At 34.2% G+C, this 24,997-nt stretch overlaps 1 protein-coding gene across 3 annotated transcripts in view; it reads right to left on the reverse strand.

The window, feature by feature from the left end:
- LOC124642120 (5-hydroxytryptamine receptor 1-like) overlaps positions 1 to 24,997 on the reverse strand; it is a 150,951-nt gene that overhangs the window by 12,962 nt on the left and 112,992 nt on the right. The window contains exon 1 of one of the 3 annotated variants that reach the window (XM_047180435.1): positions 23,693 to 23,832. The exons of 1 other annotated variant lie outside the window; for it this stretch is intronic. The gene's annotated coding sequence lies outside the window, so the exon portion shown is untranslated. Of the gene's footprint in view, positions 1 to 11,268; positions 11,401 to 23,692; positions 23,833 to 24,997 lie in introns of those variants that run through there. One more of the 3 variants, XM_047180433.1, reaches the window with a different exon arrangement.

Here is a 24,997-nt window from a genome sequence, read left to right on the forward strand (position 1 = left end):
CCATTCAGAAAGGGCACGCCTGAAGGGTATTCTTTATGATTTATCGTCAGAACGTCCACCACACTCGGTCTGACCCGCATCAGATAGCTGTTTGTGTCTTTATATAGCTGTCTGACTGACCCTTTGTACCTCTTCATGAAAAATTAAAATAGGTATTAGTTTGGGCTAATAAGGTTTGGCTTAACTGTTGTCGTTCTAGTTTTTTAAGGGATTATAAAAAATAGATTTTATTTTGTTTTTGTTTGTAGAGGCGATTAAAACGCGCAGATGTTAATCTTTATAAATATAAGGAACATTTTTCGTATCTTGTGCGTTTGTGCTCCGAAATGACTGAACCTATTTTTTAAATTATTTCATTGTTAGATTGCTAGACTATCCCCGAGTTGCATAGGCTACATTTCGTGAGGGTATGAACAGAAGTTTTCCCGAGATGCGAGTGAAATAGCGAGGAAACAGCTAATGGTTTATAAGACAAAAATGTTTTCAATTTTTTGTTTGTTTTCTAAGTTTTCTTAGTAATAAAATAAGTATATTTTTTCATTCATTATCCCAGTCATGTTGCTGCGCAAGTAAGATCTACCTTAAGTCACAAGAACTGTCTTCCAAAAAGTAAGTAACGTAAAAGGAATCGATTTATGTAGCTACCAGCTCTCTCCACTTAAAAGATAATAATAATATGGAGCGTGTACCTATGTATAAAAGCCGACCCACTTTGCAAGACTTAACGAAAATGCTCTCTCATCGGCACGGAAAATAGCCATAACATAAATAGTGATATTTTAAGTGGAAGAGGATTACTTAGTTGTTTTTGTGTTAATTTAATATAAGATAGTCGAATTAGGATTATAATTTTATAAGGCAGAATTAATTATTACAAGAAAGACGACAATTTAATCAAAATACCACTGTTTTGGGTTTATTTATTTAAGTCGCTTCTTTAATTTAGAAAAGAGTAATTGCTCAAAAGTATATTTTCATCAATCAAGACACTGAAATAATAATATGTATTGTATTATCAATATCAGTAGTCCAAATTCCGTTTCACACAGTACAAATTGCCTCTTACAAAGATTAAAAATCGATTAAAATATACGCGTACAATATTACGTTCATTGTTGTACCTTCTCAAAAATATACAAAAAGCGTGTTAATAAATGACAAAAAATTAGAAGTTTTCGATAATTGTAGTCAAGATTCCGTCTCACACATATTCCTCCCAACAAAAAATAATACGTTTATTGTTTTTACACGCAAAAATAGAAAGTGAATATAGAATTAGGGGTATGCTTCATATGTATGAATAATGCGGCGCCTACCCGGATTACCGTCGGTCCGGTCATAACGCCGGAATGAAGGATTAATCCACGGCACTCCTAACTTACTAACCACCCGTTGTCAGTGTAAGGATTCCTTACATCTCTGCAACTTGTGTAATTGTTGTAATTATGAAATTGTACTACATTCTATGGATTGAGATGTGTAAAATTACTAGATATTTTATTTTTCGCCATTTGTTGAATTTCCTGACTCATCAGTTCTCTTAATTTGTAAAACCCACGCATACTGAACTTATAATTTTATTTATTATAAGTTATTATTATTATTTATTCGTTCAGAGAATATATTTTTGAACGAATAAATAAACGAATAAAAATACCTAACTAAAAATAATTCTTTGAATTTCAGTGCACTAGCTTCCGCCAGCGGCTTCGCCCGCGTAGAGTTCGGTTGTATCGCGTTTCCAAGAGAATTCTTCAAAAGTCGGGGATAAAAACTATCCTATGTTCTTTCTCAAGGTCTATCTGTGTACCAAATTTTATTAAAACCAGTTCAGTGGTTTTGACGTGAAAGCGGAACAGACAGAGAGACAGAGTTACTTTCGCATTTATAATATTAGTAGGGAGTTCATTTAATAAATATAAGCTGTGCACAAAATACCCAATAACACAAGACCGGGATATTGGATCAGATAGGATATAATTAAGGACCTTTTATTACGAACCTAAGGACCAGGTACAGGTACCTAGGCGTCGGCTTATATGGATAATGGCTTGTCGAATTTGAAGCTACAGGATCCTTTCAGATAATAATTTAGCTAATGAAAGGGAGCAACATTCTATCCGAAATTTCAAAGAGCCGTGTTACGGAAATTACAAGACTCATGATGGGAGAAAGAGTATTTATACATGTTGGAGTAGGAAGATTAAAGAAGACGGATCAAAATTGCCCCACGTCCTATAACAATGTGACGTATCTCAAAAAAAAGATAAAAATGTTTAAAAAAATATGGCATACTCTCCAATTCATTTTTTTTACACCTTCATACGAAAAAAATGCTTTAAAAATTGTTCAGGCGCTGTTATGAAAACATCGTTCATAGGACTATTTATGGACTATTTTATTACATTATTTTTTGTTTTGATAGGGTATACCTCACAAATGGTCCCATAATCATCAGGTCAGGATCTGATGATGGAAACCCTGAGAAATCCAGGACAACTTTTGAAAGTTGTAGGCATGCGCAGGATAAAAACTTGACTATAAGGTGTACGTCTTATAACAATATGCAACAGTGAAGGTTTGAAGCTGACTTGATGATGGAGACCAGAGAAGGGCGAGGGAACTGGACAACTGAATATGTGAACTGCCTCGTGTTTGGGCTTATATTATTCGTATTGATAAGAACTTTCCACTTATGCGGATAGTGACAACTGTGCTTGTCACTGAAAAGCCAAAAATAATAAAAAAACTTTTTGCGATAAAAAAACTTCCAAAAACACTGAAAAGCAAAAAAAAAACTAGTCTTAGGAGCATCGGCCTAGAAGTCGTTGGTGAAATAAACTTAGGTACATCCATTAGACACCGACTTCTGAGGTAATTTAAATATTTTGCTGTCGATTTCCCTCGACCTTCTCTGGTCTCCATCGTCGGGTCAGCTCCAAACCTTCACTGTTGCAAAGGTCTATTCAATACAAATAATATGAGCCCAAACACGAGGTAGTTTACATATTCAGTTGTCGAGTTCCCTCGACCTTCTTTCGTCTCCATCATCAGGTCAGCTCCAAACCTTTACTGTTGCATATTGTTATAAGACATACACCTTATAGTCAAGTTTTTATCCTGCGCATGCCTACAACTTTCAAAAGTTGTCCTGGATTTCTCAGGGTTTCCATCATCAGATCCGGATCTGATGAATATGGGACCACCTGTGAGGTATACCCTATCAAACAAAAAAATAATTTAATAAAATAGTCCATAAATAGTCCTATGAACGATGTTTTCATAATAGCGCCTGAACAATTTTTAAAGCATTTTTTTCGTATGAAGGTGTAAAAAAAATGAATTGGAGAGTATGCCATATTTTTTTAAACATTTTTATCTTTTTTTTGAGATACGTCACATTGTTATAGGACGTGGGGCAATTTTGTATGGATTGTGATCCGTCTTCTTTACATTAACTGTTGGAAAATATGAGATAAGTAAAGATAATTTGGGTTAGTAGTGAATTCGCATAATTTAACTAACTTGGCGACATTTCATTAATGATATAATGCGTATATAACTCGCATTTCTGAAGGGGTCGATTCGCCCACTTTGTAATTATATATTTGTACGAGTTACATATACAAAAAATATCATTAAAAAATGAAATTAGAATTGACTTATGACCCATGTTTCCCTAAAAAATATTTTAAAGCTGGTTTATCCCTGTCCAGAAGTCTTAAACGGCGTGTAATGCGGAACCATACGTATTTACATTAGGATTTTTATAAAGAAGTACGAGAAAATAAATCTACGTATCAAAAATATAGTTTTGGTACGTAGCATAGAACACAGTAATAATTATGTAGTGTACATAGTACCTAATTATAAAGAAGTCGCGGTGGCCTAGTGGGTAAAGGACCAACCTCTCAAGTATGAGAGCGCGGGTTCGATCCTAGGTCAGACAAGCACCAATGCAACTTTTCTAAGTTTGTATGTACTTTCTAAGTATATCTTAGACATCATTGGGTAACTGGGTTGAGGAGGTCAGATAGGCAGTCGCTTCTTGCAAAGCACTGGTACTCAGCTAAATCCGGTTAGACTGGAAGCCGACCCCAACATAGTTTGGGAAAAGGCTCGGAGGATGACGATCTTAGACACCATTGACTGTGTTTCGGATGGCACGTTAAACTGTAGGTCCCGGCTGTCATTGAACATCCTTGGCAGTCTATACGGGTAGTCAGAAGCCAGTAAGTCTGACACCAGTCTAACCAAGGGGTATCGGGTTGCCCGGGTAACTGGGTTGAGGAGGTCAGATAGGCAGTCGCTTCTTGTAAAGCACTGGTACTCAGCTGAATCCGGTTAGACTGGAAGCCGACCCCAACATGATTGGGAAAAGGCTCGGAGGATGATGATGACATAGTACCTAATTATAGCTCTTATTAAAGAGCAACATACCCCTAATTAAACTAATTATAAACAAGATCATATTGATGCCAAAATTAATGCGTAGACTATTATTAACCCTTGTATAGACAAATAAATTCTACCCATGATGTATATATGGTATCATTATTGTAAATTATGTTCTAGGCGTTGGATGGTCTGAGAATTTTCGTCCAAGATTTATGTCTAATGCATAATGTCCACATTTTCGGCCATTATTATTGTTTTTATTGCTAGGGGAGAATATTATCTTGAGGCTGCCTATTTTCGACAACGGGTTTCACGTCGTATTTGTTTTTGTTTGTTTGTACTCTAAAGGGTCCGAAACTACAGGACTGATTAGAAAAATTCTTTCATTGATGGAAAGCTACACTCAAGTAACAAAGGATATATTTTATCCTGGTTTGGGCTGTAGTTTCCCTGGGTAGTGAGTTCAACAGCGGGAAAACGGCAAGTATGGAATCGGGGAATAATTTCCACAGAACCCTTGTACTTAATATCAATAGAATATTAGGATCTCAAATTGACATTTTTAAATACCTAATTTTAGTTTACGAATATTCTTCACAAATAAAAAATCAGAAGTTCTATTCTACACAAAGGACCGATACGATCAGTTTATATCTCCTAAAATCTCTAACATACGCTTACTTTACATGACTACGCCAGTTTTAATCCTTTGAGCAAGTCTACAAGCTTTACAAGTTTAGTCTTAAAGGAAAGCAAAGGACTGTAGATTGAGTTCATTGTTAGAGCGCGGGCACACTACAAACTTTTAGTCGGCCGATATTTAGTTTGGGCTCATAAATCAGAATGAAGTTGAATGAAAGTACATACATAATAATGATCAAGTATTTGTCTGGTATCAGACCGACCAAAAATTTCGATTGGACCCACGATTTTAGTCGGTCCGATACCAAACAAATGATCGTTGTTACGTGTGTCTGACTGTATTTCCATTCATCACATACAACCAAACCAACTGTCGGCCGACTAAAAGTTTCTAATATGCGCGTTCTTAAGGGTGCATCTACACGGTGCAAGTAGCTTGCGCATGTTGAGGCACATGCGCAGGCTACATGCATTTTTAAAACGTGCAGGTCCAGCGAGTGGCGCATGTACCAAAGTAAAATACCCACCCGCGTGCTCTTGTCAATTGTCACTTGCGCATGTTAACTTGCTACTATCCACTACTAACTGCTACATGCACCGTGTAGACGCACCCTAAAAGAGGCAAAGGATTGTAGTCTGAGCTTATTGTTACCGTCCTAGTTATCGCCTCAAAGGGTTTATCGCGGGAATGTATAACGTGTAACGCTATAATTTATATCCGAAGATTATAGGAGACATTGTTTTGTTATTAATGTCGTTATATAGCAGGATTTCGTCGTAAAGACATAACTGTCTTGTCGCGTTAATTATTATCTGACGTTGTTATATTGTGGGGATAGACGTATATTATGGCACCAGGATCGAATAAGTTATTGATATTTTATATGGAAAATATACATATTGTAAAGTGTACATGGTTTTAAAATTACTATTATATATATATATATATACGATATATATACGATACTGTTCTCAATCACTTCATTTAACTTTATTTTCTCTCAATTCAAAGATATAAAAATATAAAGAACCACTTTCAGAAGTAAATATAACTTCCCTTTCCCCATACAATAACAGATGAAGAAAAGGACCACATTACCGAAAGGGCCTCCCGGTAAAAACTTCCCAAACAGCCTAAAGCAAAAAAAGGCTTCTCTTATTAGGGGACAATCGTGAGCTATCAATATTGTAACCCCCTTCACTTTATGTTTACCCATGTCATATTTCCGTGCCTCGTCTTTTTATTTAAACCTTATGGAGAACTATTCGTACCTCTGTCTTATTATTTTTTTGCTAGATGGTGAGATAACAAAGACAATGGGAAATGAAAGTTAGTAGAAGTTGTGTAATGTTTTTATGTTATTTCTTGGTATAACCAGCTATTTTTTTGTTTCTGAAGGAAATACTTGCCGCACCCAGATAAAAGGAGGCTATGTGTTATTCTGATGTATAAGCAATATTGCTGCCAAGTTGAATCTAAATCCGTACAGTCGTTTGCGCGTGCAGAAGTAGCAAACATACACTCTTTCATAATTATAATTTTAAGTATGATAACACTAACATTCACGTTACTAAATACACGGTTATAGGCATGAATCCTAAAACAATCACCATTTTAAATATGTAGGCTTCATTAGACCAGATGTTCATCATATAATCTTTTTAATATTATAGTACTCTGAAAATAGAAGCCACCGCTCTTCTGAAATTCAGGCGGGTACCAGAGTTGTATGCCAAAATAAAACAGGCTGCCGACAGACAGTCAAATAAAATATTCTGCGCTTATAAGCGCGTTTTTCTAACTTTTTAATTAAACCAGTTTGTTGGCGGTCGCGAACAAATAACAAGCTCTTAGCTTTTTGAATTGTGCTCACATATGTTGACTATGTATAATAAGTGCATATTTTTTTATCGTAAGCAGAAGTTTCGATAGTTTCGAAACTGTCAAGTGGAAGATGAAAAGAAGTGGTGTTAAAGGAAGTACATTATCTTTCTCATCAATAGTGTCTTCTTTAATACAGTAACCAAAGCTTTCCTTGGGTATTGATTTTGAAATGTGTATCTTTACACCTACGCTTTATTACGAAGATAGAATGCTTTTTATCTAATTACCATCTAGCCTTTTTCTGTAACTATGTTAGGTAAATGTTAGGGTCTGTTTGTAGAGGTTTTTACCTTACAATAATAATATGTTACATTTCATAACGTTTATTATTTCTTATATTCTTTCATTTCCTTGAATATAATGTGAACTATATATAAACTGTGGGTGTAGAACGGAAGGTAGAATGGGGTTAGTGGGCAAACGTCTGTCAGCAATGAACGACTTGCCTCGTGGTTTATAAAGACGAAGACAGCCAGTAATATAAGACGTTATAGAAAATACATTACTGTTTATATTTATAAAATTAATCTTTTTATGACAGTTCGATTTTTAAACGCACGTCAATCATACCTTTGCGTGAAAAATATATTTTGGACATCATTTTCATGTCAGTTTATATCAACCATTTGTCCTAAATATGCATCAATTTTAGAAATAAGTGGTTAGATGAAATATATTACTAATATTCCGTTTGTCTATCATTACTGTCAGATAATCATAGGTAAACAAAAAAATAAGCTTGCCTAGCCTAATCAAACCGATATATATAAATAGAAGCAACAAAACGTAAATATACCCACACTTTCCCTGTAAAAGTATTTAGCCTACCAAAACAGTCCTAATAAACCACTCGAAGCAAGGTCAGGAGATAAAATGCAAATCCAATATTAATTTAATTAAATCAATTGATAACTACGTTTCAGGTGAAGTGATAAGATATCGGTATCATTAGCCTTATCAACGCCTACTGTTACTGAAATTACGATTTACATAAAAAAAAACGTTTTACCTAAATACCAGCTGTTTTCCACAGTTTTACCCGCTTTTTGTTAAAACTACCGCCCTTAGCTGGGTAAAATATAGCTTATGTCATCCGGGCATTGTGTTGCTTTTCAACAGTGAAAGAATTTTTCAAATTGATTTCGTGGTTTCTGAGCCTTTAGGGTGGGTACAAAAAAACAGACGGAAAAAAACAATTCAAAAATTATATACGTAGGTTTCTGTGAAACCATTTTAGCTTGTTGAAACCATCAAAAAAACTTCTGCCATGAAATTCTCAAGTGATTGTAGCATAATTCCCGAAGGACCAAATTGCGCGCCGCAAAGGACCAGTAATGTAATAATTGTAATAGCATAATCTCACAAAAGGGGAATAGCGTCAATTTTCCTAAATGCTTACGGCCCCCCATTCACGATTTTACGTGCCTACAACTTTTCTTAATAATACCTTTTTTTTTTTTTTTTTTTTGTTGTCGCTGGGCTAAAAATGCTATTACGCATCCCCTTCCCATCGGGGGACGGGAGAGGGGTATGTGGGACTCCCCGGTAAAGACGTTCCCGGTATACCCACTAAAAAGGCCCAGCGGCACTCCGACCTCGTCTGAGTGGAGGGGGTCTGGGAATCCATGGCATCCAGTCCCCCACCGGCGATTGCCCGCCTTACGGCAGGCCCCTCATACCTCCCCCTAGTGGGGAAGGGTCCTTATAATGGCCGGAGCGCAGGGGTTGATCCTTGTGGTGCAGGCGGTGGCGCCCCCGCGCCTGTCGCCCGCTGATCACCCCCCGGGGCGGATGGGGACAGACGTTGTATTCGCCGTCTTCTGCCCCTTCTTCGTCTACGGAGCGGCACCGCGAGAGGGTCGTTCTCCCGCATGCGCTCCGCCGCTTCCTTCTGAGACATGACGTCTTCACAGAAGGAGGCTACCGCTTCCCATGTCTCCTCACTTCCCAGCATGGCAGCAATCACGCTGGAGAGCGAGAGGTTCTTAATAATACCTACATCTCTTTTACTGTACCAAAAATCCGGCCAAATGCGAGTCGGACTCGCGCACGATGGGTTCCGATTTAAAAAACGGACAAAAAAATCACGTTTGTTGTATGGGAGTTCCCCAAAATATTTATTAAATTCTAGTTTTCAGTATTTGTTGTTATAGCGGCAACAATAATACATCATCTGTGAAAATTTCAGCTCCCTAACTATCACGGTTCATGAGACACAGCCTGTTGACAGACGGACGGACGGAAGGACGGACAGAGGAGCAAAAACAATAGGGTCCCGTTTCACCCTTTGGGTACGGAACCCTAAAAATGACAAGAATAGAGAATGTTGGTAAGTTCAATGCTTTTCTTTTAGGTATATATTTATAGAAATTTTCTCCTGTAGTAGACATATAATTTTCTCTATTTTTATACATACATTTCAGCCTTAACAAAAACCTTCGCAGCTATAGAATTAACCGTACTTACGTCAAGAAGGCCCAATTATTTTAATGTACCTTCTCATTACAATATCCTTAGCACTCTTACACAGCGCTGAATACCTCTTTCAGGATTTAAACGTGTAATTTTCTACGACAAAAACCCATTTTGTTCTGAAGGCTGTACTTACAATTTATTTTATAGAAGCATTTAAGAGAATTCTATTCAATAGCCATGTGAAATGGCAGGTAGAAAAATAAATCAATTTCAAAGATATGTAAGTTAATTCGTTCTGAATATTCCTAGAAAGACGAGACCTTTTTTTATTAAATCAATAAGAATAATAATATCTTGGAATTATCTAAATTCTATGAAAAATCCTTGTTTATTGGTTCATTTGAAATAAGATCCGAATTTAAACACAGAAAAATCACACTCCAAATCCTTAGTTCTGTGTATTCTGATTTAATAGGGTTTTATGATAAATCGTTTTTTTCGAGCTTCGTAGGTATTTCATATTAAAAAGTCAAGTAAATAGTATGGCAAACATCCAACAAAATAAATATATGATTAAAATAAAGACATATATTTTGTTCGCAAAAGAGTTGTTAATACATTCTATATCCATTCAATACAAATCGAAATAGCTCTCGATTCTGAATAAACGATTATGAATATTCATATGTATTTCAAGATAACCGACATTTTTTGTTCCAAGTTCCATCGGTTGAACAACGAATGAAAATATACTGGTTGGATGAAAGAATAATTTCGAAAATATATTCCCCTTTCAAATTTCGAACAAAAGCTGAAAAGTATTGATTTTATATCGGATATGTTTCTTTTTAATGTTTTCGTTGATTTGCTTCTATGTGTGTGTAATAATGGGAGGATGAAAGAGTGGATTTGAATGAATATGAATGAGTTTTCAGGATACCAGTAAATGGAGAATAATCTGTATTGAAATAAGTACCTTTTCATTAAAATAGCGGCATAACGTACTTATACTGATTGGATTAAAAGTTGTTCTTATATTTTATACATTTATCTACAGTCTACAGTTTAGGCTACAGTCTACTTTTTATCGCGATACGCGGAGTAGTTCCACACGCGAGTGAAACCAATCGCAGAAGCTAGTATTTATTAAATGTAATTAATACCACCCTTAAATACGGAGTATCTACGTCAATATTAGTTTGTATACATATGAGTACAACATCGTATCTAAACACGCGACCCAGAAATTAACCCCAGCCATGTAGCTAATACAATTAGTTCCAAAATCATTAGCGATTAACTCCTAACCTAAAGACATCATCGTTAGAGTAATCAATGTTGGTTTAACCTTTGGTTTAAAACTTACGGTTAGTTTACTGAGAGGTCAAAGTTAATTTTTTGATTAACTTGATAGAGTTAACCTCAGTTTGAATTAATTAAAACTATCGTTTACACTTTCTAGTTTATCTCCTGATTTTGATTAGTTTAATTATGGCTTATGTTAACGTAATTTATTTAAGTTACAAACATTTCAGTTTGACTTTGACGACCTCGATGGCGCAATGGTCACCATGACGGACTGCCGAATCTGAGGTCTCGGGTTCGATTCCCGGCCCGGTCGACATTTGTATGATGAGCATGCTTGTTGGCCGCGACCTGGGTGTAACGATATGTATTTATAAATATGTACATAATTTAGCTATACATAGTGTATCAGTTGTGTTAGCACCCATAACACAAGTTAATTAATACCTTACCATGGGGCTAACCGACCGTGTGTGAAAAGGTATCCTGACATTATTGATAAAGTTTAGTTCGGCCAATCGCTAACCCATGTTGTGTAATGCCAGTAAAATGCTTTTAGTCTAAATGCAAGTGAAATTCTGCAACTTTATTCATGCATGTACAATTTAAATTGGTTGTTTTACCTTAAAACGAAGCCAGTTGGATTTGTTTGTTGCGTACCTGTAAAAACAAAAACAAAACAGTTAATACAAAAGTTTAGAATTTCAGGACTATTTAATTGATACCATTGTGAAGCAGAAAGTCGTGGTGGCCTGGTGGGTAAAACACAAGCCTCTGAGTAGGTACGTGGGTTCGATTCCAGGATAGTACCAATGCAAGTTTGTATGTACTTTCTGTTTATCTTGGACACTGGTGGCTGATTAAAAGATGAAGCAAAACATCTCGAGGAAACCCTGACTATAAACTCTGAAAACACCAACCCACATTGAGCAAGCGTGGTGATGTCATGATGGTGGTGATACTCAATCCTTCTCTACATAGAAACTAGTTAAATGTAAAACTCTCCGATAACCAAATGTAATATAAAAATCTATACGTACATCATTTGGTTCAAAGGACCACATTTTTCGTAGGACCAATATATCGGCCACATGAGAAATTGCATCTGTCATGAGCAGTTTCATACAGGCGTGAAATAGAAGTGTTCCTATTCAAGACGGTCAGTTGTATCAGGATACATTTATACCTTCACCGCAGGGGGTAGGGAAGAAATAGAGTATAGGAAAGAAAGATAGAAAGGAAAAACATTTATTGATACAAGATTGACGCAAATACGGAATAAAAAGTTGAAAAAAAGAAATAGGTAGTTTTGCTGTACAGTGGGTAATAATGTGGCAAACTTATAATATAGGAAAACAGTGTTCATTTCCTAAATACATAGTTTGCATGCAATACATAATAGGAATTTATTTATTTTGTAAATTAGCTTGAAAGATACCTACTCGAATTTTGAATTAATCTAGAGGTATAAGAGGACCCTCTCTTAGAGATCAATTCAAAATTCGAGTAGGTCCTTCGTGTAGATTAATTTAAGTATAAATAGAATGAAATATTGGGCAATTGGACCTCATTTATGAGTTCCACAATAAACATAAACACAATAAAAAAACAGAGAGAATAAAATTTTATTTTTAATCTTAAAATGGCGTCTCTCTAAACAATTCTATTTGGTTCAAAAACAAAAGACTACTGACAAAGGCGCGGTAATCTAGTGTCAGGCCCAGATTTACTTTTTATATTTTTTTACGTATTTTCCACGCAAAAGTGCGATTCGAGGCCTTGTTAAGATTATTTTTCATAAAGAGATAAAAATATGTTTTTATCAGGCTTCAGCGCTTTCAATGGGCCGCTGTCAACTTAGTGGCTTCTTACAGGCAATATCTTTTGTGTTAAAAGAAATATGTCTTAAAAAGCGAAAGTTGTGGACAGTAGTCGACTAAAGAAATACCTATATACAAAGTACATATTAGGTATCATAACTACTCAATACATAGGTACATATTTCTTCAAAGAAACAGCACTGGGTGCAGTATTTTCAGTCATACAGCCCACGTAGAAGCAGAAAAAATATAGGTTACTTCTTTCCACGTGCGGGAAGTATTTCCCGTGGAACACGACATCACGGACGGAAGCCAATATTCATTAATAATACACCAAAACACAATAATTAATTAAAAATATTTAATAATATGAAACCCAAAGCTGTCCAAATTCAAACAATTCTCTGAACACAAAGTTACATAAACCCCAAAACGTGATTGATCTCAACAAACAAACCAAAACCCAAAATAGTGAGGTGCCCTGTCAATAAGTTACAAGAAAATATAAACTATCGTGTTATCGTATCTAAGCGAAACGCAATCCCCGCTCTACGGGTCTATGAATAATGCAAGGCTTGATATTGAGTCTTCGTTGTAAATATAGATATCTTAGGGTACCTATGTATCTTGGTTATCATTATGTACAGTTTAAACTGAAACTAAAATATTATTTTGTTTGTTAAGGTATAAAAGGTATTTTTTGCACACAAAACACAAGTCTGAAATCGCTCAAAATAAACTTCACTATACTTTTAATCTGACGATGAAATAAATATGCACATAAAATATGTCTTAACCGATTTCATATTCTGTTACAAGTAAAGTCCATTGATCCCTTTTTATAAAGCAACAAAGCACATTTTAGCGAGTACATTCCACATTATAACTATGATAAAAAAGACCTTTTGAATACGATATAAGTATTTTCCTTTTCTTTTGAGGATTCCAGAAATTCCTTAAGTATATTTGAAGTATTGCTACAAAAATACTTAAGTATGTATCTATGGAAATTTGTAGTCACCTTAGTTATATAATAAACTTGTGTATTAGTGCTGGTATCTACCCAGATGCCTTAAAAACATCGATCATTAAGCCGCTTTTCAAAAAAGAGAACAGAGAGTTGATGAAATGTTACCGCCCGATCTCACTTATACCCGTAATATCTAAAATATTTGAAAAATACATATATAGTGAGCTTTATAAATATGTCGAAAAACATAACATTTTATGTGACGAACAGAAGGGATTTAGAATGCACAAGACTATTAATATGGCCATATTTGATTTTTATTACAATGTCATAAGTAATGTAGATATGACAAGACCTGTGTGTGGTTTGTTTTGTGATATGACACAGGCTTTCGATTATGTTCATTATCCTACTCTTTTAAGGAAACTAGAAGCATACGGCATTAGAGGTAATGTCCTTAATTTAATAGATTCGTACCTAAAACATAGAAAACAGATAACTGAAGTAAACCAATTTAATAAATTCAATAAACATGAAGATGTATTTCGATCGACAGAACGCGAAGTTACATATGGTGTACCGCAGGGAAGCGTACTCGGACCGTTTTTATTTATACTCTATATCAATGACTTCCCAAAATTTATAGAACAACAATTGACATTATTTGCAGATGATAGCACCGTTACTATACCGTGTAATAATTTAGAGACGTATGAATATGATATAAATAATGCATTAAAATCCGTTGTAAACTGGTTAGATACAAACAACTTAAAAATTAACTTAAGTAAAACTAAATTGATACATTTTAGACAACGGATACCTAATAAAAACGTAAATGTACAATACGATAGTAATATTATAGAGGCAGTTGAAAATACTAAATTCCTAGGGCTTGAGATAGATATGAAACTTAATTGGAAAGCTCATATAGAGATTTTATGGAAGAAACTTAGCAAATCGGCATACGCCCTATACACTTTGTCGTCAATTATATATACAGATGCACTACTTACTGCTTATTACGGCATAGTTGAAAGCCACTTACGTTATGGCATAATATTTTGGGGCAATGCGACCGAGAAGGAAACAGTTTTCAAGGCACAAAAAAGATGTGTAAGGGCAATGTTTAAGCTTCAAACCACCGATAGCTGCGAACCTTATTTTAAGAAATACAAAATCTTAACGTTACCCTGTTTGTATATATTAGAAGTGGCTGTGTTTGTAAAGTCGAACCCGAGCCGTTTTAAACGACTTGCCGATACTGTTCCACGAAACAGACGCGACAATAGCCGACTATGTCTCCAGACCGCTAAGACTACTTTAATGCGCAAAAGTGTCTTCTGCATGGCTCCGATCATTTATAATAATATACCTAAGTCATGGAAAGAATTGCCTATTAAATTATTTAAAAATAAGTTAAAGCAATATTTAGTTACCAAAGCATACTATAATATAAGTGAATTTCTGTCTGACAAAGACATTAAATTAGTCGGTAATAAGTCTACACATTAATTGAATACTGTTAATTTGTTTCATTGTTTTATTTTATTTATATTGTTAAGAATTTTCATCTAGTTTTTACTTAATGCTACTTATTTGTATAATTTAATTGTTTAGTTGTAACGTCAACAATTTGTAAATGTTTGCACGCCGAATGGCAAAATATGGCAGAACTTATTTATTTTTATAACACCATTTACTTTTGTACCCATATTTGCAAAATAAATATATCTTTATCTTTATCTTTATCTTTAAGTACGAGTCAAGAATCCAAAACCGTTGGAGGATAAAAATAAATCTTTTATTCATGTTTTCATGAAAATTATGTGCGTTCTTTCTGCTTACTTTAATCAAGATTATTAATGGTTATTGATTGTGAAGCATGTTTCATATTAAATAAGAAATTGTATTATATCTGTATTTGCAGCTTTTGATATATAAATAGACATGAAAACTAGAAAACTGAGGTGGCTTTTCATTGTTTAGCGTCAGACTTTGTTAGTCAATTTATGACTCTGACCTAAGGAAGATATAGTTTGTCTTGCGAGTTGGAGTTTTCAAAAATAGAACACATGAAAATTTAATTCCCCCCAATATAAAATGCTGTAGCAATTGGCAACAAATAAAATAAAATAAAGGAACATAATAAATCCTTTTCGATCAGAAAACAATTGACACTTCTATTGTCAAAAGTTTTTTTTTTGTACTCGAAACAAAGAACTACTTCAAAATAATTGATTTATATTATGCTTCAGCGCTGGTTGCTTTGACATCCTTGCTAAAGGAATTTAGTCTTTATGTCCAGTGCTTAAGACTTTAGATTTGAAAGCAATCTGTGAAGACTAAAGGAGATTGCGTCCATTCTTCCCTTTCTTTGAAGTTTGAAGTCAGAAGATAATAGAGTGGATCAGATTGTCCCGTTGTGTTAAATGCAGGATATATTTTTAAGACGTACAAAAAGCAGATTTTTTCATTGAATTTGATGATAAGTTCTATAAAATTACCTACATTTACTTTTCTTTCAATTATTTACAATAATGTAAAGTAATATTTACTTCAAGAACCGATTCCACAATAAAGTTCTATTGAAATAAAAATATTATAATATTCAAAACACGAGGCTTAGGTCAGAATATAAATTGAAAATTTGTTACAGCAAAGGAATACTAGTACCTTATTTTTATCCGATTATCCTTTTTCTATTCAGTAATCCTAAACACTAGTTTTATTTGACACACACCTTTTATCGAAATATGAAAATATTTTACTTGACGACGTAGAATTGATATTATTATTCATTTTCATTTAAACATTTATAATACATAATTCTGTTTAAAAGGTTTTGTCGCTGAATAAAATAATGTTTTCAGAATATTAGGTTACGTCAGCATCAATAAATAAAATATCCTGAATTTATTTCAAGCGAATTTGTTTAAATTCGTCCGTAGCGTTATTGGTCAGCACATGCTCTACAAAACACAAAGATAAAAAATACAAATAATATTACTATGTATTCGATTACTTCCAAACACACTATAAAAGAATGAGTCTTGTTATGAGAAAAGTTTTGAACATACTTGGATGAGAAAAGAGGAAGTGGACCACCAATAAACGATGGATGAATTGTGTGAAAGACGATATAGCTAGAAAAAAATATACTTGAGAAATGACACCAGAAGTATTGAAAGCACGCTGAAAAGAATAATAACATCAATACTACCCAAAAAAAGTCATCCGATCGATATCCAAATAACGTTTTAGTAAAACAGCGGGCTCTTCAGTTTTTTCCGAATCCTGAATAACGTCAGGCGATTACAATTGCTAATACAGGCCCTCCATTCCTCTTCATATTACATTTTAGCATGCATTTACATACGACTTTTTATTGAAACTTTGCATATTATTTTATTTAACCTTTGATGTAAATAAAGTTTGTTTTTGAATAGATTTAGGCGTTGCTATTGTGGTTGTGTGCTTTTATTGAATTTTTGGCTTATTTACTGAACTGATTATTTTTTTATCAGACTATTTTTCTTATATTTACGGGTGTGAATCGGTAATATTTATTTGCGAGAACTCATATTCACGCATGGAGAACACAAAAGTGAGAAGTTATTCAAAAATTCTAGTAAAAACACAAACAAGTAGGTATCTAAAAAGACTGTGATTTTACAAGAGAAAAGAAATTAGAGAAAAGCTTGTTACGTTGTCTGTACGAGACCAAATCCCAGCACGGATTTTTAGTGCAAAATAAAAAACTCGAACATTAAGTTTTGTAAGAGATTGTTTGTAGGACATTTTTTTTGTATCCAATCCAAGACAGATACTCCACAAAAGCACTAACAATTTGTACTACCAGACTTTAATAGAATTTACTGTAATTCCGTATCCAGTAGAATACCCGGCGTCCATTACAAATAGAAGTAAACGAGCAAATAATAGTAAAACCAGTGTGCTAGGGGAACTATTTCCTTTTTATTTTAATTCCAATCTTCTACAATCCTTTTCTGTTCCATTGTGTCGATTATTTCTAGGAAAACGGGATAGTACAAGTTTTATGGTATGAATAACTAGATGTTTTCCCATCACAACTTCTTCCCTTCCCGTATCCGGGTAATACCCTGCGTTACTCGGGGATAGTTTAGCTTTCCAATTGTGAACAAAATTTTCAAATGGGTTCAATAGCAGCATCGGATTCTTACGGTACAAATAAAACAAAAAAATATCCTCGTTATTATATTAGTATAAGATATACATAGATGATTCATTTTTTATTTTTTTAAATCATTCATCATTTTTATTTTTACAACCATTTATTATTCTTGACAGATATCTACAAAATTAAATTAATATCTTCAGTAAATTAAATTATCTGATTCTCAATGAATAAGTATCTCTCACTTAATTTAATTTTATTGAATAAAAAATTCTTTCCGTCAACCTTTTCCCAGTTGATATGATATTTTATTTAAATATTTTTCCCGGAACTTTGGGTCGCCTTAAATTTAATAAAATAAAATTTATATAAAAGTATTTCGGTATCAAGGAAAATCAAGTGTATCTTTGAAATTTGTATATTTCCTGGATTTTTAGACCTTTTTACTTAGATAGTTAATTATAGGTATCCTCATTAAAATATTACAATGGCTGCCTAATTATTAGGTCACTGCCTTTCAAAGTTCGATAGATATCTGACTGGTGTTGAATAGAAGGCAATTAGATAAAACGGGCTTCAAATATTTTTGCTAATTAGTTATACATATGTAAAGGTTAAGTTAGGTTTTTATTTTTACTAACAAAAAATTTTATGTAGGTACATATGTAGGTAAGTTATATAATTTTATTCAGGGGTTTACTGTTCTGTATTTTCTTAAACGTAAGTAATCAACAATTATTAAAATTTTCAGCAGTAAATTAAAACAATGTCCTGGCAATATAAATCACTTGAATTAAACCATATTAATAATAAAATAGTTTCCTAGTCTAGGTCACACCTACACTTGTTACATTACATACACATTTTCATACAGTACATTTTGAACATAAACATGAAAATGTATTTCATACAGTACATTTTCTTTAAACACCGTCTTACACTCAAGAATCAATATGGCATACCATTGCAAAGGACCTTTCCCATTTCTTAAGAGAAAATTATACGAGAAAGGTCAATAAACACAATGTATTATGACCTGATAGAACCATCTTGTGGGTATGACCTGACTTCGGAAGATAGGTATTGAATTAACACAATCTTTTGAAAGGAAACCTGTAGGTAGTGGCTGACCTTTAAGAAAGACCTAAAGATACAATTATATGAAGGGGTCGTAAGATAACAACACAAGTACCTATGTAGCTTACTTGGGAGCTAACCGACCGTGTGTAAAAGGCGTCCCGATATTATATTACTATTATATAGATTTTAGGGACTTTTAAATTGATCACCTTTTCCTCTTTTGTCAAGTAAAAAGAGCTTTTCTTTTCAATACACATATACCTACTTTGGTATTTTATAATATACAAAAGGCTGTGATAAAATACTTTTTTTACCGATTGTAAGACAACATAAACAAACGGGCTCCATAAACAAAAAAAAAACAGACTTTCCTTTTGTAAACAAATACATGAGATAATTGAACATAAAACCTCATTGTTAGAAGTACACTACAAAGCAAAAAAAATGTAGCCACAACAATCTCTCCGTAATTAAAGGGAAATATTTTTTAAAGAATCCATTTCTGTAAGTTGCCAAGGTTTCACGAACATAATTCGCCTGAGGAAGCGAAACCTCAAACATTGTCTGTTTTGTACGTAGAACAAGGGTTTTGGAAACTTTGTTTGTCGAAAAACGGCTGAGTCTTGTTATGACTGTCAAAGTTGATACCAGAATGGTCTATGACGTCAAATACCGACTTCTAAAGTGTACTTCAAACCGCCTAAATGTTTTGGAGTTTGACCATGATCATCCTATTTTGTTGGTTCTGGAATTTTGATGATTATTCTTGTTAGGTATGTAGTTAGTAGGACAGAAGTAGATTTGGGTCACATTGTTTGGTCCTTTGGTACGGTGAAGTTCTAGTTAGTAAGTGAGCGAAAGCAATTGAGTCATTCTAAAACTACTGCTGTGCAATATGTTATTTTTTCGCCAAAGACCTAGGTAGCTAAAATAAAAGTCCCGATTTTATCAATTTAAATTCTCTCATTGGAAGATTTGTTAATTTATGAAAACCTCATACATTATGTTTTGAATTCATTATTTTCCATGTAATTAATACATAATAGAGATAAAACCTCGTCCTTGTTCCAGTACACTTAATTAATTAGAAGTCAAGCAGTAACATTGAAAATAGTTCAATAAATACCTATTACAAGATAATTTATTCTAATGATACAGGTAAACATTTATTAAAATCTTTTTCTATAGTATTTGTGCCGAGAAAAGAAAAAAGTAACATATTTTTTTTACATTTTACGAACTTTTGGGAAAATAAATGGGGTTTTTGAGACCGTCCCCATAATTTACATTACCACCATGGAAACCTTTGGTCGAAATCAATTTAGAAATGGAACATGATTTATTATTTTCATAAAACATTGAGAAATGATTTATCATGGCTGCCCTAATGGAATTGGTTTGCGATACCCCCATAACTTAGCATACGACATATTGATTTTAAAGCTGTACTTTCTTACAAGTTTACTTTCATAGATACCAAAACATAGTTTAAAACTAGAATAAGATGTGTATTTAATTCCTTCTTTTTTTTGTTATTAAGGGTTAAAGTCTAAAACAAACAAACATAATTTTAATATTGCTTTATAAACTTTAAGACCTAAGTCTCCTAAAGGTGTGAAAATCTTTTAAAATACCTATCCTACTTACACTTATTTTCTTAGGTTATTTAGAACTTAGAAAAATCAAGAAACAAGGTTCTTAGTTTTTATCGAAATCAATTATAAAAATCACCACAATCAAAACATTCTCAACACAAAATTTCGAAATCCGAATCCGAACATTTCTTTTTAATCACAACAGCACACATGCTCATTCACTCATTCATCGACAGAACTACAAATTACTGGCACAAAACAACTGGCAGACACCACCTTCATCAATCTACGTTACACTAGTGCCGTTAACGAGTTCCTATAATATATCTATCTTTCGATTTGCTTACTGGAGATAGATTTTTGACATGAGCCCTATGGGGGACGCACATACAGGGCCCGTTGAAACGGACCAGCTCGGAGAGCATCGGTGCGCATTTTTGTTTTCACACAGACCGGTGCCGATCGGCTGCGCGAGCATTAAAGAGCATGCAATCGGAGCCAAACGTCAAGAAAAAGTACGCGAGCCCATCGGCTCCTATTATTATTTCACACCGAGTGCCTGCGAGCATTCTTAATGTCAAAAGCAGCACACATCCAAAAATAGACCTTTCTACAAATACTAAGTACTCGATTTCCAACGTGTTAAGGATTTCCGAGCTGGTCTGTCTAAACGGACCCAAAACCTCCTTTTTCATACCTATAATTGTTTTCTTAAAATATTTTGACTTGTGTACACTTGTGAATTGTAATTTGCTAGAGAATAAAAAGTTTTCTTAACGAATATCCGCATCAGAATTTATTGTATGAAATATCGCACAGAAACATTGTGAACGTAGGTAAGTATGTTGTAATACCCAAGCAATATTAGATTCCTATTTTTAGTAACAAAAACAATAGAGGGATCGAATATTGGAATCGTTTGTAAGATAGCGACGTGAAACAATTTGTAGGAAATAAAGAAGGGACTCATTGAATTAAGGGACCGTCACAATGCATTCTGTGTAAGCTTCTGATCTCTTTTGATGTTGATTTCCTGGCTTCTTATTTTTATTATAAAGTGAATACTCTATTGAATCTTTAAGTGCGACCCAAGATTTTTTTTAATATCATATTTATTCTTTGTCTTTTTTTTTTAATGTTTTTCTTTAATTCAGTTTATGTACATATTTACATGACGTAAAAAAAAGCCTTATTTATACATATATACAACTAAAAAATGGCATCAAAAAATTCATTCTTTGTCTTGGATTTCGATTGCGAGTTTTGTATCTGTAATATTGAAGCAGTACCTATATTTTTATTTAACTTTGGGAATAGAAAAAATACATAAAGATAACTCATGTGCCCTCATGTACACCTACTGTTTTTGTTTTAATTATTTCACGTGGCATCTCAAATAATCCTATAGGAATGGGATCTTCTAATTAATAATAATATGAAATTAAATTCACGTAAGTATTAAGAATCTCTCAATTTGACTTTTGGGTGTTTAGGAGGAAGAAGGAAAAGGGAAAACTTCGAATTCAACGTTACCTTATTTAAACAAATTTCCTTTCAATTTAGCACCGAAAAAAATTATAGGGTCTCAATTTATTTTCATTATTCATTAAGAAATTCAAATTACATTACAACGTAACCTTTCTATGATAGTAATTCAAAATATCGAGCGAACAGAAAATAAAATAAAAACCGAATTAATTTAACAAAATACTGAATAATCTCTGCAAAATGCAATTTTAATAGCATTAATGATTTAATTTGAATTTCTCAGCACATCCTTCTTATTGATGAGAGTATGAATTATATATAGAGCGTACATCGCAGAGGGTTATTCAGCGCCCGAATAAAGACGCGAGTGAACGCAAAATACAAGGATTTAAGCATCCAATCCGGCTTCTCGAATCGCGAACATTCTCGTCTCGTTTCTCAGTATTCAATTATTCAACATCTTCATAGTAGGTGTTTGTAAGGCGTTGTGTTCAGCTTTAATATAATGTGATGATGTTTTGAAAAGCAAGAAGGAGGTGTTTTGATAAACTTGGCTAAAAGGCGAGCTCAGAGACATGTATGTTTCTGAGCTCAATTTTCAGCAGGCAGTCAATAGCTAACTCATACAATTACTCATATAACAATAACTTAAAATTACTGGAATTTGTTTCAATATTTATTTCGTTAAACTTAGTGTATACAATTTACTGTTGATTTCTATAATTTTGACATCAGTGCCATTTAATTTTGTGACAAATTACATAAATCCGCGTGATGGGCTACCTATATAATTTTTATTGCATTTCAAAGAGTTGTTTTAACATACTTTGATTGATAAAAAAATACTGTATACTTTATATTATTTGCACATTCATTAACACGACGGCTAGCAATACTAAAGGCATTTAAAAGGTGTTGCCATCTTTAAACAAAGTGATCAAATTAATCAATTTGTGTTTATCTACCGAACATAAAGATTACCGTTAGTGGTCAAGTAAATAAACAAAATAAGATAAATTGTGAAAAAGCAAATATTTTTGTAATAAATTGAGTGTGGTTAACATTATGTTTGTTTAATGAGGTTCGCTGTGAAAATAGTGCTAACATTAAGATGATTAAATTACGTAGTTGAGATTATTTTTAGAAGTAACCAAGATTTAAAGAAAAAACCGGCCAAGTGCGAGTCGGACTCGCGCACGAAGGGTTCCGTGCTATTATTTATAAAACCGTTTGCCGTTATCGATATCGAGCAAAAATTTGCAAAAAAATCACGTTTGTTGTATCGGGGCCCCCCAAAATATTTATTTTATTCTAGTTTTCAGTATTTGTTGTTATAGCGGCAACAGAAATACATCATCTGTGAAAATGTCAACTCTCTAATTATCACGGTTCATGAGATACAGCCTGGCGACAGACGGATGGACGGACGGACAGAGGAGCGAAAACAATAGGGTCCCGTTTTACCCTTTGGGTATGGAACCCTAAAAAATAAGTGGCGAAACGAAACATTTTTAAGAAACTTTAGCAAAAAAAAAAACGAGAAAGAATTGAGTCACTCCTTTTTCGGGATGTTGGTTAAAAAAAGGCGTTATTCGTAGACCAAAAAAATTTGATTGCCAAAATACACGCCTTTACCAAAAACAAAACACAGCTTCGATATGAAAAACCTATCAACACAAATTGATTGTGGTACAGACGGCAGAATAGAATATTTTATTTCATCCAACCAGATGTTTCGTGCGTTGTACCGAAATGTATTGAGCGGTATTTTTACTCTGCGGCTGTGGGTGGCTTGTCAACCCTGACGGTCCGAAAGCTTTCGTTGGATATTTCAAATGGCGAATTTAGAATATGAGTCATCTTTTTTGTAATATAGGGTTGGTATTTTCAATTAATAAATATCTTGAACAAATGTTTATTTTTTGAATAAAATACCTGAATATGTAGGTAGAGTAATTGAATGCTCACTGATTCAGGCCCGGTATCCACCAAAGCGGAGAGGAGAGGAGACGAGAGGAGATGTGCCGCGAAGCTGGCAGGTTATTTCCACCAAAGTGGAAGAAATGAAGTGAGGAGATGTGACCTGTGTGTAGCAGAGATGTGAGCTGTGAGAGATCGAAAACAGTCAAGTTCTGTCTACGAAAGGAAGACATTATGTCGTTACAAAAGTTATATCTTAATTTGCTTGAGGAAGGAGAATTAGAGGTTCAAGAAACACAATTAATTCTTCAACATTTAAATTATCGACGGCAACATACTAGATTCTGGATAAGAAACCATATAAAATGTCACAGTCATGGCGAATATGCCATACTGTTTCGAGAGTTTGATGATGAAAGTTTTCATAAATCTTACAGGGTAACAAGGAATAATTTCCACCAGTTACATGATTTGATTAAACCCTATATCCCAAAGCAAGACACCAGTGACTGTCACCGTGCGCATCCCGGCCGCCCGACTAGACGCTTCTCCGCTCTGCCGCGCCGCTTGCTCGCTCGCTGCACAAAATTCTATAGAAAAATGAGACATCTCCTCTCCTCTCCGCTTGACCCATTTCCACCAAAGCTAAGCAGAGAAGAGATGTAGAAATAACGAAATCTGATTGGTTTATTCAAAAAAATCTCCTCTCGTCTCCTCTCCTCTCCGCTTTGGTGGATACCGGGCCTAATATACAATGCATAGCCTAAACTGCAAAAGTTTCAAACTTCAGATAACAAAATTGAAGATAAAGGACAATTTAAATACTAACGGACACACTCAGAGACATACAATGGTCACTTGAGCCGTTCCTTATTGCAGAATTTCTATGAGAATCTGTCACTAAGGAGTGACTTCATTAATCATTAAATTTCTCTGAGTGCGGGGGTAAGTAGGTGAAGCAGCACCTAAAAAAGTAAATATACACAACATTTACATACGATGCTAAACTAATAAATTACAAAACACGACCAAAAATCTTTCTAAACAAAAACTAAACGCCCAACACAGCGAAGCACTCACGCGGTCAAATAATCAACGTCAAGCACGCCTTTCAATTTGCTCGCCACACATTGTACATCTAATTCCGTAACAAATTAATGGCCCATCCTTCGGCCACCTTCCAATAAGCCTGACAATCCAATAAAACTGAAGGATGGACGGCCTGACAGCCAGGCCTAATAAGGAAAGGTACCACACGGAGGAAGGAGAGAACGGAGATGCCATAATGCAAGGCTAAGGAATTGTTCGAAAGATTTACCG

Source organism: Helicoverpa zea, chromosome 23 (genome assembly GCF_022581195.2).
Source record: "Helicoverpa zea isolate HzStark_Cry1AcR chromosome 23, ilHelZeax1.1, whole genome shotgun sequence".
Taxonomy (NCBI): domain Eukaryota; kingdom Metazoa; phylum Arthropoda; class Insecta; order Lepidoptera; family Noctuidae; genus Helicoverpa; species Helicoverpa zea.